General features: G+C 45.0%; 1 protein-coding gene across 1 annotated transcript in view; it reads right to left on the bottom strand.

Annotated features, from left to right (window-relative positions):
- The window catches only part of LOC138528560 (ecto-ADP-ribosyltransferase 5-like), a 133128-nt gene that overhangs the window by 51835 nt on the left and 66048 nt on the right, over positions 1–15245 (bottom strand). The gene's annotated exons all lie outside the window — the stretch shown is intronic.

The following is a 15245-nucleotide window of genomic DNA, read 5'->3' as shown; positions in this document are numbered from 1 at the left end:
TTGTTGGGCTCTAGTGATAGCAATGTAAATTCCTAGTGGCCAGGGGCACACCTTTGTATTAATTGAAGTAGTATTCTTATTCAGACAGGTATTAGGATGCAGGGGAGAAAGAACAACCCTCACACTAAATTGTGATACCAATTAGAAAAACAAACAGGTGTCCACACACTTGTGGAACATTCCCGTGCCCTGCACACCAAAATCTATTCCTATCCAATCAATATTTGAGACCATCTAGATAGTTGGTTATAATTGTACGGTGGAGTGTTGACAGAGTGATGATCCGACTCTGTTGGGTGGCATTGCTGTGTTGGAGGCTTTTACAGATCTAAGTCTGCTTTCCACTACATTTCCTGAAGGAGTTACAACCATAGATACTCCATCCCCGATGTGGAGTGTCGCAGAGTGTTGACAGAGTGTTTGCGGAGGGTTCGAGGAGGCCAGGGAGGCGGCACTAGTGCGGGAGACCGGCAGTTTGCAAATGTCACAGAGTCAAGCAAGGACCTTGATAAATGGAGGTAACAGGGGAGTGGTGCACTCTGCATGCCTCACACAACTGTTAAACCCAAATGCACTACAATCGTCGCCACAGAACCTGTGGTCCCTCCCATAAGAATGCAACATTCTACCTTGGGAGGACTCAAATGTAGGGTTCCATATTGCAAGCAACCACTGCATGTTCTATTGCGCATCCAGCCCCGACAATGAATAATGAGAAAACGCAACTGCAAGCCCGAAAATCACCCAAACAATGATCTCTTTGTCATTTCCTTAGTAGCAACCTGATGGTGCCCCCATGCGAGTCGCCGTCTATGAATGTAATGGCTACGGATGGGTGGTGTCTAATGGAGGCAGAAGAGGGTGGGGTTATGCAGCCCCACGAAAACTCGCTTACTCTAGGACAACTACAGATCTATGAAGCCCAAGAATCCTGTGCAGGCAAAGCCCCCATACTGAAAGAAGTAAAGTGGGGATGGTTGCCATGGTGAATACCACAGAGGGGAAAAAGGGTGAACGCATCCTGCTAAAATCGAGGCGCAAATCCCTCTGACTAAAAGAACATAAAATGGAACCTTAGATTAAGCCCCGCCGATGGTGCAAAGTGCTAAGGATCACAGAGTCAGGTGGGAGGGCATTACAACTAAGCCCCCCATGACATCGCGCCTGGAGGAAGAATGGTACGATCCATCAGACGCTGATCTGTTGGCAAGCACGGACCATCTTCCTATGCCCTTCCAAAAAAATCAGCTAGTTACTAATACTGAAGTGTCTGATCTCGAGACGGGAAGTTGCCCTTCTGAGAGGTGTTGCATGACGGGGGACTCGTAGGAGATCCTATAGACCGACTAAACCAAGCAGGCCCCCAAACAGAAGAGCAAGTGGCTGATAGTGAAGGCAATAAAGATGTAATGGAGACTCACACAACCTTCCCAATGGAAATAGTAAATCCAAATACGGATCTAAGGCAGGACCTGAGTCAGTGGGGACCCAATCTCAGAGCAGAAAGACATACGGGCAGCGCGATTAGTGAAAGACATTGCAAGCCTGACTTTACAATTGAGCACAGCCATAGCCTCTAGGGGTGGAAAGAGGCCAATTACGGAAGTTGGGACAGACACAGAGTCCAGTCCATCCCTCCCTCAAAAAAAGCTGAAACCTGCCCGAGAAGTCGATGTCGTTCTGACTTCCAGCTGCCTAGGCCAGTGGAGACGGTAACCAGTGAGACTCATGCTCGGGAGCTCCCTTGAGGGCAGTGGAGACAACGCCCCCACTATACTAAGCTCGAGAGAGGACACGAGCAAAGAATCCGACATGAAAACACCTTGGAAACCGATAAATCACCAAGAGACAAGAGAAACGGGGGGGCTGGAAATCCACCACTAATGAGCAAGACCTAACAGAAATTGCCATAGAGGAAAGCAGATGGGTCGATCAGTCTGTGCAACTTCAAGCTGCTATTGGATCTATGGTTATGATCAAACTGACCTCTTCTCTGAAATTGTATGAAAATCTAAATGATATCTTTAAGGTCCAGTCGACTCTCCTAGCTCTAATGCACTCCAAACTTGCCTTCATTGAATCGCGTATTAATGCAGCCAGAGATAAAAGATCAAAGGAAAAGGAGACAGAGGGGTGATCGTCAAAATGCTCATTGATCTAATTGAATAAGCAAGAGAAGATAACATGGACTTTTTAGAGTGCTTCTGATATACAATAAAGTTAATGAAGCAACAAGGTGACATAGGAAGAAAACAATGTGAGAGTAAACAAGTGGAAGCGGACTTGGTGTCCAGCTCACCTCAAAAGGAATTCACCCCAACCTCAAGGATGCCTGAGGTAAAAACGGAAGCTGGTTCAATCTTAGAGAATTCGGAGTACCTAAATGTGCATTCTAGTGGCGGACCTGAACCTGCACTAGAAGTCGGAAGGAACTGGAAGCAGGATCGTACCTACCACGCTCCTAGTACTTCTTTGGCACATCCAGGCTGCAGTACTGAAATAACGACCTCACCAGGGTTTGGTAGGACAGACACAAGTTGGGAGTACAGCGATGAACACAAGTCACTTTCCCATCTTCTGCAAAGACCTTCAAAAACAAAGATACCAACAAAATCAAAAGGAAAAAAACCCATGTTTGTTTGTTTGTTTGTTTTATTATTTATATTGCGCACCAGACCCAAAGGTATTAGGGCGCAAAGGCATAAAGACGGTTCTTAAGCTTATGTTACGTAGTAGACAGGAATAAGTACAACTATGGTTACAATGCTGTATGCATGAACAACAGGCAAGGCGGATAGGTATATACAAAAAATACAAATACAAAGAATAAGTGTGAGACACATATATATATATAACAAAAGCAGTGAGGTCACATATATACAATAAATGCTAGGAGGTTACAGGTGAGGTAAGGTCAGACGTCATGTTCCTTTAGCCAGTGAATGAGACTAGATCTAAATTGTAGGTAGGGTAGAACTTCCCTTAAGGCAGGGGGGAGGGAGTTCCAGTATTGTGCTGCTTTAACAGGGAAGCTACTCCCACCGGATTTAGTACGCTTGAATCTGGGTACTAATAGAAGGTTGGAGTTGACTAACTTTAGGGGGCGAGAGGCTGTTTGTCTAGTGAATCTGGCTGTGAGGTATTGTGGGGCTGATTGGTTGAGACATTTGTGTGTCAAAGATGCAGTTTTGAGGAAGATCTTGTCTTTCGTAGAAAGCCAATTGACGGATCTCCTGAGGTCAGATATATGGGCATTTTTAGGGAAGCTTAAGGCAGCTCTTAAGGCATTGTTTTGAAGGGTCTGAATTTTGGACGTAATGTATTTGTTGCTGCCTATATAGAGGGCATTGCAATAGTCCAATTTGGAGAAGATTAGGGCTCTCACTAAAGTAATGCAGTTGTTGGGTGAGAGCAAAGGCTTGGCTGCTCTGATTAGTTTACAGGTGTGGGAAGTGGCTGAGGCCATAGCATTTACTTGTTCACCAAAGGTAAGGGTGGAGTCTATGTCGAAGCCAAGGGTTTTAACTACCTTAGCCACAGTAATGTTATTGTTGTCAATTATGAAGGATGAGTAGTTAGGACCTAGTTTTTTGATGTTGGATGGGGTACCTAGAATGAGAAGTTCTGTTTTGTCATCATTCAGGCATAGACCGTGTGATGCCATCCATGCCTGGATGATGAGGTAGACTCTGTTCACAAAGGCCAAATCCTTGTCATAATCTCCCGCCAACGGGGTGAGGATCTGTGTATCATCGGCGTAATTCGTGTAGGTGATACCTAGACCATCTAGATCATCGAAAAGGGGCTTTGTGAAAGTGTTGTACAGAGTAGGAAATACGCAGGAGCCCTGGGGTACACCGCACAATATGGGTGTGGGGTCCGCAGCTGCTAAAGGACTGAAAACTCGCATTGTCCTGTTATCAAGGGAGGACTGGATCCAGGCGACTGCCTCCTGAGAGAAGCGGGCCGCGGAGACCAGGTGGTTGCAAAGTATCGCGTGGTCTACCAAATCAAACGTGGCTGAGAGATCGAGGAGTAGCAAGAGTGCCGTCTTACCTTCGTCTCTCAGTGTGTCTATTTGTGCCTCGAGGTCTATGAGCGCAGTCTCAGTACCGTGTTGAGGTCTGAAGCCAGACTGTCAAACTCCTAGTAGGTGGTTTTGTTCCAAATGATGCTGGATTTGTAGATATGCTATTTTATCCAAGATTTTAAGTAGGAATGGCACTGTGATTATGGGGCGGTAGTTAGTGGGGATGAATGGGTCAAGGGTTTCTTTTTTAAGGAGAGGGAAGACCCAGGAGTGTTTCAGATTGCTAGGTATAGTGTCTGATGTAAATGAGGAGTTCATGAGTTTAGTGATGAAGGGGGAAAGTTCACGGGCAGCATCTTTTATGATTTGAGCTGGACATGGGTCACCATGACAATTAGACGGTTTGAGGGTAAGGATAACTTTTTCGACTTCTTTGATAGATACTTTATGAAAGTGGAAACAGGGGGGCAGTGGTATGGGTGGAGTCGGGGTGTTCTGAGTTAGTGGTAACGGCGTTTGTGCCAGTCTTGGAGATAGTAGCATTAATACCAGTCTTGGAGGCAATAAGGGTGTTTTTTATTGTTAATCTTCACCTGGAGGGTTGTTATCTTGTTGGCCAAGGCATTTTGTATACTCGTACACCAATTTTTATCCTTAAGACAGGAGTCAGGAACTTGAATTGGTGATTCTACCTCTTTAAGGACAGCGAACAGTTCTTTGTTATTTGAATTGGCTTGGGCGATTCGGGAGTTATATGAAGTTTCATTGGCTAGGATAATTTCTTTTTTGTAGAGAGCGGCTAGTTTATTCAAGTTATTCTTGTTGAGGTCTAAGGGGTCTGATCTCCAGTTTTTTTTGCTTAGACGTTTCTCTTGTATAATTGCTTTCAGATGAGGCAAAAACCATGGGTTTAAGTGTTGGCGCGGTTTGTTTCAATGGTGCAATGACGTCTAGAGGTGCAAGCATCACTTTGTTGTACATTTCTACCATGGTGGATGGGCCAGTCTGGTCTGAGATAGAGTTCAGTGTAGAATAAGATTTTTGGAAGTAATATTTCTTTTGTTTCTGGTACGAACGCCAGGTGCTATACTGCTAATATTCGTAGGAGATGTGACCTCTAGCGTAAAGGATATCAGGTAGTGGTCAGACCAGGGCTGAGGCAGTATAGAAGTGATAATGCTTGGGCAGTTATGTTCAGCAATCAAATTGAGGGTCCTTCCTTTAATGTGAGTGGGTTCTGTGATCTTTTGGGTGAATCCTAGTTCCTCCAGGGAGTTATTAATCTGAGGTTAAAGTCTCCTAAAATGAGGCATTGTGATGAGTTTTTAAGGTTGTCAGATGGTATATTCGTGACGTCTTCCTCAAAGGAACCTAGAGGGCCTGGTGGTCGGTATATCAAGTGAATGGTAAGAGTTTGACTATTGGAAATGGTAAGTTTGGCAGGGAGGGATTCACAGGTGTTTGTATTATGGGGTGTGGAAAGTCTTAGCGTTAGATTGTTCTTAACAATTATAGCAATTATAGCAAGACCTCCACCTCTGGAGTTGGTACGATCCAGTCTTATAAGAGTATAGTCGTCCAGAATGGCTAGCATAATTGCGGGACCTGCTGTAGGGTGAAGCCAGGTTTCAGTAATGGCCAGGAGGTCAATGTTTTCATTATGGATTAAGTCTGCTATATCTGTGGCGTGGGCCACCACAGAGCGGGCATTTATTAATGCACCTTTTATGCCACTTTGAGTAGGTTGAACAGATAATGGCTGAACTTTGTGTTGGCCGTTCGAAGGGGAGGTGGGATCTCTGAAGAGTCGGCAGTTAAGCTGAAGTGGGTGTTGGCCATTGGTATCTTTGTAGGGTGAGATGTTGGGAGTAGGCTGAGCGTCCTTGGGCGATTAGTGGTGAGGTGGGCATTAGTTAGGGGATCATAGATTCTTGGGAGTATAGCACGAAGTTAAAGGTTTCTCTGTTGGAGGCTACAGGGTTTGGTGGTCATGTCAGCCTGCGTAGGAGGTGCGCGTACATGCGTTAATTGGACCATGGACTGGGACATGTTGAGGTCTTGTAAGATGATCAAGTAGAGGATAGTTCTTAGTAGAACAGTAAGTGTAGAGTGATGGCAAATGCATAGTGTGTTCGTGAGGGCATGTGCATATAAGTGGCTTGAGTGATACGAATGCGTCTGACTAAGGTGGCTATGGGTGCGCGTGGGATGGTGATATTAGGTAACTCGCTGAGAGGGTGGGACACAGTCACCATGCAATAGGTGGGTACTGCAATATGGCACCAGCTCACATAGCGTGCACGTAGTTAGTCTATTGTAGAGAGGTAGGGTACATATGATAATGCCTTCCAGGACAAGTCGGCAAGCAAGGCCATGCTAATCAGGGCTAAGTAAGGCTAGACAGGGCTATTCAGGGCAGGCATTTGTAATCATGGCTGAGCATGCTAGACAAGGCTAATCATGACAATCAGAGCAAGCTATGAAAGCGGGTACCTAATACTAGAGGCATAGGCTGACATGGGCGTTAACAATTTTTAACACAATCTAAAAGCGGCTTTGCTGCTGTAGGCTACAATAGATTGGCAGTGGCAGGTTACTAAAACAATTTCTCACAATCTAAAAGTGACTTTGCTACTGTAGGCTGGAATAGATTGGCAATGGCTGGTTGCTAAAACAATTTCTCACACAATCTAAAAGCGACTTTGCTGTCGCTGATGTTGCATGATGTCATGCTGAAAAAACTCAAAAACACACCAATGCTGAAAACAGTGAGAGGTGGTGGTTCAAGGATTTCATTCAAAATGTAAGAATTGTTTCAGTTGAACCAGTCCTCACTGCACCTCTAAATGAAAACCATTGTACCAGATCCTCTAAAGTAACAACCCTGAATCAGGAACCCCAAGGGACAATACATAGGCCCTTGTCACTCTAAGCAGCAACGACAGATGTGGAGAATAATGAAGATCTCTTGCTGCAGCTGTCCACATATGAGGACTATGAGACGGACGAATCAGTGGAAGATCCAATGTCAGTCCATAATCTGAGTTACGGAGACCCAGGAGAAAAAGAACAGAAACTCCAAGTCAAAGAAATACACCATTTGAGACATTAGAGGATAAACGGGCTAAAGCAATGATGAAGCAAGCCCCCCAGAGAGATGGTCCTTATTGTTAGGTAGAATGATTGAACAATCTCGTAAAAACTGATCAGAGTAGAGTTTATAGAAACAACAATTAGGCAGCTCTGGTGCTCCCTGCTAAGCCCAGACTGCTTAAAAAAGAAGACGCTACACAATAGAATAGAAAGGTGATCCTGGAGTGGGTGCTCAAGGCTGATGACGGTTTAATATTGAATCGGGCCAATGTAATGGGCCTATTCCACTATGTCCTAGAACTACGAGTAATAGAATCGAAAGATATCAGCATAGTGGGATTCCCAAACGAGCAGGAAAACGATTGAGTGTGCTTGCACATGGCCTCCTCTGCCCGACAGCTCTAATGGTGAAGTAAAATGACAATCTACGAGTGCTGGGTTTTGATCTTAAAGCTTGCAAATCAACAGTCACCCGACACTCAGATACATTCTTAAATATGTGAAAGGAGGGGGTGCGGGACTGTAACAGAAGCTGCAATATGGAAGCAGAGGGGCAGAGCAAACCAGGACGAGATAACCCAGTGGTACTTCATGGCCACGATTCTCTGAAGATCACTATAAGAGGAAAGAAACATGAAGCTGCACACGAGAGCTGGTCCCATAGCACGGATCCTCCAGCCGTGATGGATAAGGATCAATCTTGGGACTGGCTTGCTAGAGCTCTATCTCCACCACCCCGGGATTAGAGGGCGACCCGGAAAGGACCAGGAATATTGCAAATAGGATCCTGGAACACCAGAGGATTCGGCCATCTGTTTCGAGCTTTTAACACAAGTTTGGCTAAATTGGACATTATGTGTTTACAGGAATCGTGGCTCAGAGAAACCCTGTTACCAGACGCTTTCACTGGGTACTTAGAGTGTCATGAGGAAGGCCTAGCTCAGGACTACTGACATTGATAAATAACAACTATGGGGGAAAGGTCTTGCAAGTCATACACCCCATCCCCCTTATACAGATAATAATGATGTTATTTGAATAGCCCTCTGACACACAATGTGAACCTAGCTTTATTTAATCTGCATTGGAATCATAACGCCAAAGATGCACCCATCTTTTTTCATAGCGTAATCAAATGTATAGATTGGCTCTACACTCAAATGGAGGATCCGTGGATAATCATTTGTGGCGATTTGAACATTGATTGTCTCCGATCTGTATTGAAAAGATATGGGGAGACAGGGAAGTGTCATCAGAAAAAGAGCACCATATGTCAGGATTGGCTGATGGTCACGGCCTTGAAGGTCCTTCATATGGTAAATGGCCAAGTGGAGCTACAACTTGGCACTCGGGGTCTGCCAGTGCAACCTTGGACTACTTATTTGTTGCAGGCTCCATCTTTCCACGAATTACATCCCTAAAGGTAATACCTACAAAACAAAGTGATCACGACCTGTTGGTGATGACCTGCGTGAGACCATATAAGAATGGTTCTCCAAAAAGGAATATGAAAGGGGTGGAAGCAGAAGCTGACCATGGAACCGGGCAGAAATAGACTTCGTATTAGGCCTGAGACAGTGGTTCAGGTCACGGAGAGATGGACAGCCTGGCAACAGCGGGTCATTGAGGGAGTTGAACATAAACAAAGCCTGGCAATTTTCAAAGAAGAATCTAATAAAGGATTGAAAACTCACTTCAAGCTAAAACATGTATCTGATGTAACAATCATAAACAAGAACGCTTGCTGCAATATGACCTCAGGAGATTAAAATCTCTCCCAGCTGTACCCAGGGGTCAGGCAGTGAAAAAGACAAAACAATAACACAGGAATTGGGTCATATCAAATAGAGCTACACTTTACCAGAATGATGCAGAACATATAATGCAGGTAATAGATAGGATAAATACAAGAAACGTATGGCAAAGTCCATTCCATTCCATTCCTCAGTTTATAGAACTGTACATTCTACTGTTCAAAAAATAGACAGGTGCATGTCAACATTCTGGTAGACACAGCAAAATGGTGCAAGTACTTGGGAATATAATAGCAGTGCCCGGCAAATGCCTAGTGCTTACCCAAGAAGCCAAAACTGTTGGCTTTGCCAATGCTTGTTAGTGAAGTAGTCTCTATCCTCAATGTGTTTCTGAGACAAATTTTGTATTTTATCCAAACAAATTAGGTCACTCAATGCACCTGCAAATATAAATATACATGTAATGCTTGCTATGGTGCCTGACAACTATTCAGCTCCTTAGTTTGCTCTGGTGGACTACCTTAATCATAACTATGGCTAGTAGAAGTTGCTTACCTGCCCCGTGAGTCAGGATACATGCATTTCTTTTGGAGACCAAAAAGTGTTCATTTCAAAATGGCCGTTGTTTATACAGTGACGTCATCACGGCGTAACGTGATGACGCCAGGCCTATTTCCCTGCACGGCTCGTGATACAATTCTGATTGCCGCGCAATATAGTAAAGCATCTAAGATATCTAGAATGTATAATTCAATGCCCAATTCGATTAGGGATTGTTGGGGGGAAATAATATATATATTTTGGTAACAGCAGTTGCCTATAATGCTACATTATCTGTTATTTTCATACAGATTCAGCAACCCGCATGTGTGAATATACTTTGAGACAGACATCCTTTCTGCAGGAGGCTTGTAGATACAGCAGCCACACCTAATATTCTCCATAGGCGTTGAGAACAGAGACAGACAGTTGGCGGTACAGAAGGTAGGATTAGTTACATATATTTGATATATTTTAGTTTTAATTATCAGGCTGAGCTGAAATTATGGAACAAGACTCAAAGCTTCAGCGCTTCTGAAAATAATAGACATCTTGGACTCTGAGCACCAGACTGACACCAGGTGAATATTAGAGGAAAACAAAATGATAGACTTTATCTTATGATGCCAAAATCAAGAAAGGCTTTGTATAGACTATCTTACTAAATAGGTATACTCTTTATCTTCTACGTTTTATAGATCAGACTCAGAGTGCATCTGAAATGCGAAAAACACAAAGAATAGCTCCAGAGGAAGGGAAGGAAATTCCCGAAACGCGCAGAGCACCTGATTCATGGATTTCTGATTTAGGAATCTTGATCACTGTACCGTTGAAAGTATTGTTGTTGAAAATGCAATTGTGTATAATATAGTATGTTCACAAAAAAATTATATATAGACAATCGAGATTGTTGATACAAAAACTATTGAGTAAAGTCTTTTCTTTGAATAGAAAACTTACAATTATAACCAACTACCTCAATGGTCTGAAATATTGATTGGATCACAATAGATTTTGGTGTGCAGGGGATGGGAGTGTTCCACAGGTCTGTGGACACCATTTTGTTTCTCTAGTGATAGCAACCATACGACAACATGTCTAGCGTTACTCTAACCCTTGAGTTAGTTTGACACTCTATTTTACAATAAAATAAACCCTGCCTGAAAATTACGCTTTGCAATCAACCTTTATTAATGGATTCCTTTGGATTCTGCCTGCTACTTACCATGTGCAAACGGGATGCGGATTCCATATAAATCCACTTTTATCCCTGCTTGGAAATGTCATGCAAGTGTTACCGGGTGCTGCTCTTCCAGGATTGTGGAGGAAAACAAAGTGTAGATGAAAAGGCCACTTTACTCCCGCCCCCACTTTATTTAATTGTTGATCATTTCTAAGCGCTGATATGGGATTTGAAGCTACGTTGCTCTGCGTGGTCTTGTTTCCAAGACCAGCACATTGCCCCTGTGCTATCCTCCGTTCACAATTGCATGAAAATAGCCTGGAGTGCAAATGTAAGGCGTGAATGGCGAACAGCTTGCTTTTACACCTTACGTTTACACTGCATAGCATTTAAAATGACCCGCATAGCGTTACAGTTTGGTAGAATGGTGGTAGGCAGACACCCTGAATCGCCCCCAAAACGTATGCTCCTGTTCGAATGATAGTCCCAACGTGGGAAATGAGTTGTCTGGCATCAATTATGTGGTCCCACCATATTTTTTCACTGACGCTCTCTTTGACGTTGAGGTACTAAATTCACACAGCGGGCAATGTGAGTTGTTGATTGCAAATGAATGGTCGGTCTGGGAAAATGTTAATAAGCAGGAAAATATATTCAAAATTAAAGAATAGCTGGTTGATATTTTTTTTAGAACAAAACCGTTTATGCCAATTGTCAATTGTATTGGGATTAAGTTGCAACTTCATATTTTTGTCCATATCTTTCCGGTAACAGACAGAAGACTAACTGCTGGTTTTACAAGCATTTTCAGTGCAAAGTGCTGGGAAATCAAAAAAGGTAAGACACACCTTTAGGAAAGGGTGGGCTTTTCTCTCATTTGTGCAAGCGGGAAGATGCAAGCATGGTGGGTTGCATGGGTGGGTTGCTTTTTCCTTGAGGGCAATAAAAAGGGACTATCAGACTTTAGTTAGAAGAACCCAAACAATGTGAATATGTAATCCTCATGCCCACAGGTAAGGTCTTTCACTTTGCTCGTTTTCTGGCACAAAACTATCCATTTTACGACTAGAGTCTAAAAACATTGGGATAGTATATAACCCTGTGATGCGATATCAGCACAGTTTATTGCATTGTAATAATATATTAAATGCTATTTTGCTTTTATTTTAATACATTTATTATGTTGTATTGTATTGATGATAGCTTTTTCTGCTTTAAAAATGTCTTACACTGTCATGACTAATTCCAAAAGGCTTTTAATTTCCTTAAGCATTTGGTAAAGCCTTGGCTGGATTCCCATCAAATAAAACCATGAAAGACAACAAATCACATGACTCTTTCATGCCACTGGGGTATATTGATATTGATAGTTTATTTGTATCGAGCTCATACACAAGTGTTTCAGAGCACTACGAGGCAAGGGAGGGGAACAGGGGAGAACAAAAACAACGATCTTACTAGGCCCAATGACATTGAGAACACGCAAGTGCAGGGGAGAGGGAAGTCGGTAAAGTGCGGGGGCAGGGGAAGAGGTGGAAAGTGCTGAGCAAAGGAATAAAACAACAGTAGTAGTGCAGCCAGCAACTGGCAAGTGCTAGGTTTAAGGCACAGATGGGGAGTGTCTGATAAGTGCAGAAAAAGGGGGTGGCTGTAGGGTTACAGATACAGACCCCAGTGCAAGAGTTGCCATGAGGAAGTACAGGTGCGTGGCAGGGTGAGCAAGTACCTGGGCCCGAAATCAGATGGTAACCAGATGCACGATGCCAAACCAGAACAGATCAGCAGGGGAGAGGAGGAGCGAAGGCAGAAGCAAAGGGAAAGGTCTTGAGGTGCTTCCGGAACAGTAGATGGTTCTCCTCAAGTTTCAGAGTGGCAGAGAGGATGTTCCAGGGGGAGGCCCCAGCCGAAGACAGAGATCTACCCCCAGCTCATTTCTTTGATAAACGACTGACCCTGAGGGAGTTGAAAGTGGAGGAGTGAAGAGCTCGAGCGGGAAGGTATTTATGGAGGGAGAGTTGAATGTATTTTGGTTCCAGGCTATAGAAAGCCCTGTGTAAAATGCAAAGGGTCTTGAATTTAATCCTTGCAGCCACTGGGAGCCAATGAAGAGATTTCAGGGCTGGAGTGATATGTTCCCAGGGCTTGAGGCCAAGGACAAGTCTCACAGTCCTGTTTTGGATGAGTTGCAGAGGGCGGAGAGTAGAGGCAGGTAGATTTAGGAAGAGGCTGTTGCAATAATCCAGCCTAGAGAGAACCAGGGCTCGAGAGACAGTGAGCTTCTGGGGGAAGGAGAGGAAAGGCAGAATACCTCTAAGGAGGTTCAGATGGAAGTTTGATATTTTAGAGACATCAGAGATGTATGCAGAGAAGGAAAGCATGGAGTCGAAGATGACCCTGAGGTTCTTGGCCTCGTATGTGGGGGTAGGACTAGGGCCAAGGGAGGCCGACCAGAGAGTGACAGGAAAGGAGGGTGAAGGTGTGCCGATGAGGAGGATCTCCGTCTTGCTGGAATTCAGGCAGAGATCGTTAGCAGCACACCACTCCTGAATGGCAGACAGGCAATCCGAGATGAGAGGAGATGTGGCCGAGGGAAGCCTGAAAATGAGTTGAGTGTCATCAGCATAGCACCGAAAGATGGACCAGACAATGGCAATGCGATGGGCGAGAGTTGCCAGGTATTGCTTGAAAAGCCAGGGTGAGAGGTTAGACCCTTTGGGAACACCGCAAGTAGAGAGGGAGGTAGAGGAAAGGAAGGAACCAAGAGGGTCGATCAGAGAGGAAAGAGGTCAGCCACGCCAGATCCTGATCAGTGATACCCAGGTTATCACAGAGACGGTTGAGCAGTATGGTATGGTTGACCGTGTCGAAGGCAGAAGAGAGATCAAGTACGATGAGGACAGAAGGGATGTTAGAGTCAAGGTTGGAGAGGAAATCTTCACGGATGTTCAGAAGAGCAGTTTCCATGCTTCTGGCAGCTCTAAAGCCAGACTGATGGCTGTGGAGACAACCGACAGAATTAGAGTGAAGGTTAAGCTGTGAGATGACCTGCTTTTCCAGAAGTTTGCCCACGAAAGGATTGATGGAGATTGGGCAATAGTTTGCCAGGCAAGAAGGGTCAGCTGTGGGTTTCTTAAGAAGAGGATGCACAAGAGAGTGCTTCAGAGGTAGGGGAAAGCTCCTGAGGTGAAGGAGAGGTTGCATAAATCGGCCAGGGGAGGAGCAAGGGTGTTAATGTGGTCCTTGATGGTTTTGGCGGAATAGGATAGAACCTGTTTTGACGAGACTTTTATAGATCGGAATTGACTAGAGACCTCATCAGGGGAGAAAACAGGAAAGGACAAGAAAGAGGGTGTGTGGGCGGCTGCAGAAGGGCCAGGGTCGCAGTAGGAGAAGGGAGAAGAGGGGTAGGGGACGAGAGGATGGACAGGGTGTCCTGAGTTTTTGAGATGAAGTGAGAAGCAAGGACCGTGCAAAGGGCCTGGGAAGCAACATGAGAGGTAGAGACTGCAGCAGGGTTGGCCAGCTCCTTGCAGATTTTGAAGCGTTCGGAGGCAGACTCATGCTGTTATATCCATCTTACTCTGGGCACTGTTTCCGGGACTTTGTTCATCCCCTGCAGAATCTATGTACTAAATCATGCACTGCCCAGAACTACTCCTCCAGAACCAAACTAGGGGCTTCATTACAAGTGATCTGGCCCGGAAATAAAGGTGCCGGTAACAATGTTTCTGCACCGGCTCACTTCAAGTTTGCCAGTAGGGGCTGTGAACTAAAGGCAGGCCTGGCAGGTTTTTCAATGAACCCCCGGCACCGTTACTAACAGTGCCAGTGCATCAGGGTTCCCATTCCTGTGACTCCACGGGAATGGGAGCTTACCGTTCCTCCACCTCCTGTGATATTCCGGTAGCACCGGGATGTCAGGCAGCAGAACCGGTAAGGCGTCCTCATAATGAGGTCCTAAGTCTTGTTCCTTTATGAAATGTATGCAGGTGATGTATATATTGCAAACTTAGCTAATAAGCAAAAGAGCAGTGCATAATAAAGAGGAGGAATACACAGAAAGAAGGGGACAGGAAAGCCAAGAAGGGAGGTGGGGGGTTGGTTCCGTGGAAAAGAGATGCTGTCATAGGGACCATGGAGGAGGAGTTATAGTTCCTTCCTGGAGTGCAGGAGAGAAGGGGCCAATCTGATGTGCAACATCCTACCTGTCCCCCTCTCCCCTCTGATCCGCCCATTGAACACTGACGATCTGAGCACATCCCTCCCAGGCAACTGGCTGACCTGAGCTATACGGCTTCTCCTGGCCAGGCAGTCCTCTGTAGTCCAGGTCTAGCCTCCTCCTGCTGATAGTAATTAGCTGGCTGCATGGCGCAACTGATAGACCTGAGCTATCGACTTCTCCTGGCCAGACAGTCCTCTGTAGTCCAGGTCTAGCCTCCTCCTGCTGATAGTAATTAGCTGGCTGCATGGCGCAACTGGCTGACCTGAGCTATCGACTTCTCCTGGCCAGACAGTCCTCTGTAGTCCAGGTCTAGCCTCCTCCTGCTGATAGTTATAAGCTGGCTGCATGGCGCAACTGGTAGACCTGAGCTATCGACTTCTCCTGGCCAGACAGTCCTCTGTAGTCCAGGTCTAGCCTCCTCCT

Source organism: Ambystoma mexicanum, chromosome 7q, assembly GCF_040938575.1.
Source record: "Ambystoma mexicanum isolate Mex_15411 chromosome 7q, UKY_AmexF1_1, whole genome shotgun sequence".
NCBI lineage: Eukaryota > Metazoa > Chordata > Amphibia > Caudata > Ambystomatidae > Ambystoma > Ambystoma mexicanum.
This window is presented reverse-complemented; position numbering and strand designations above follow the sequence as displayed.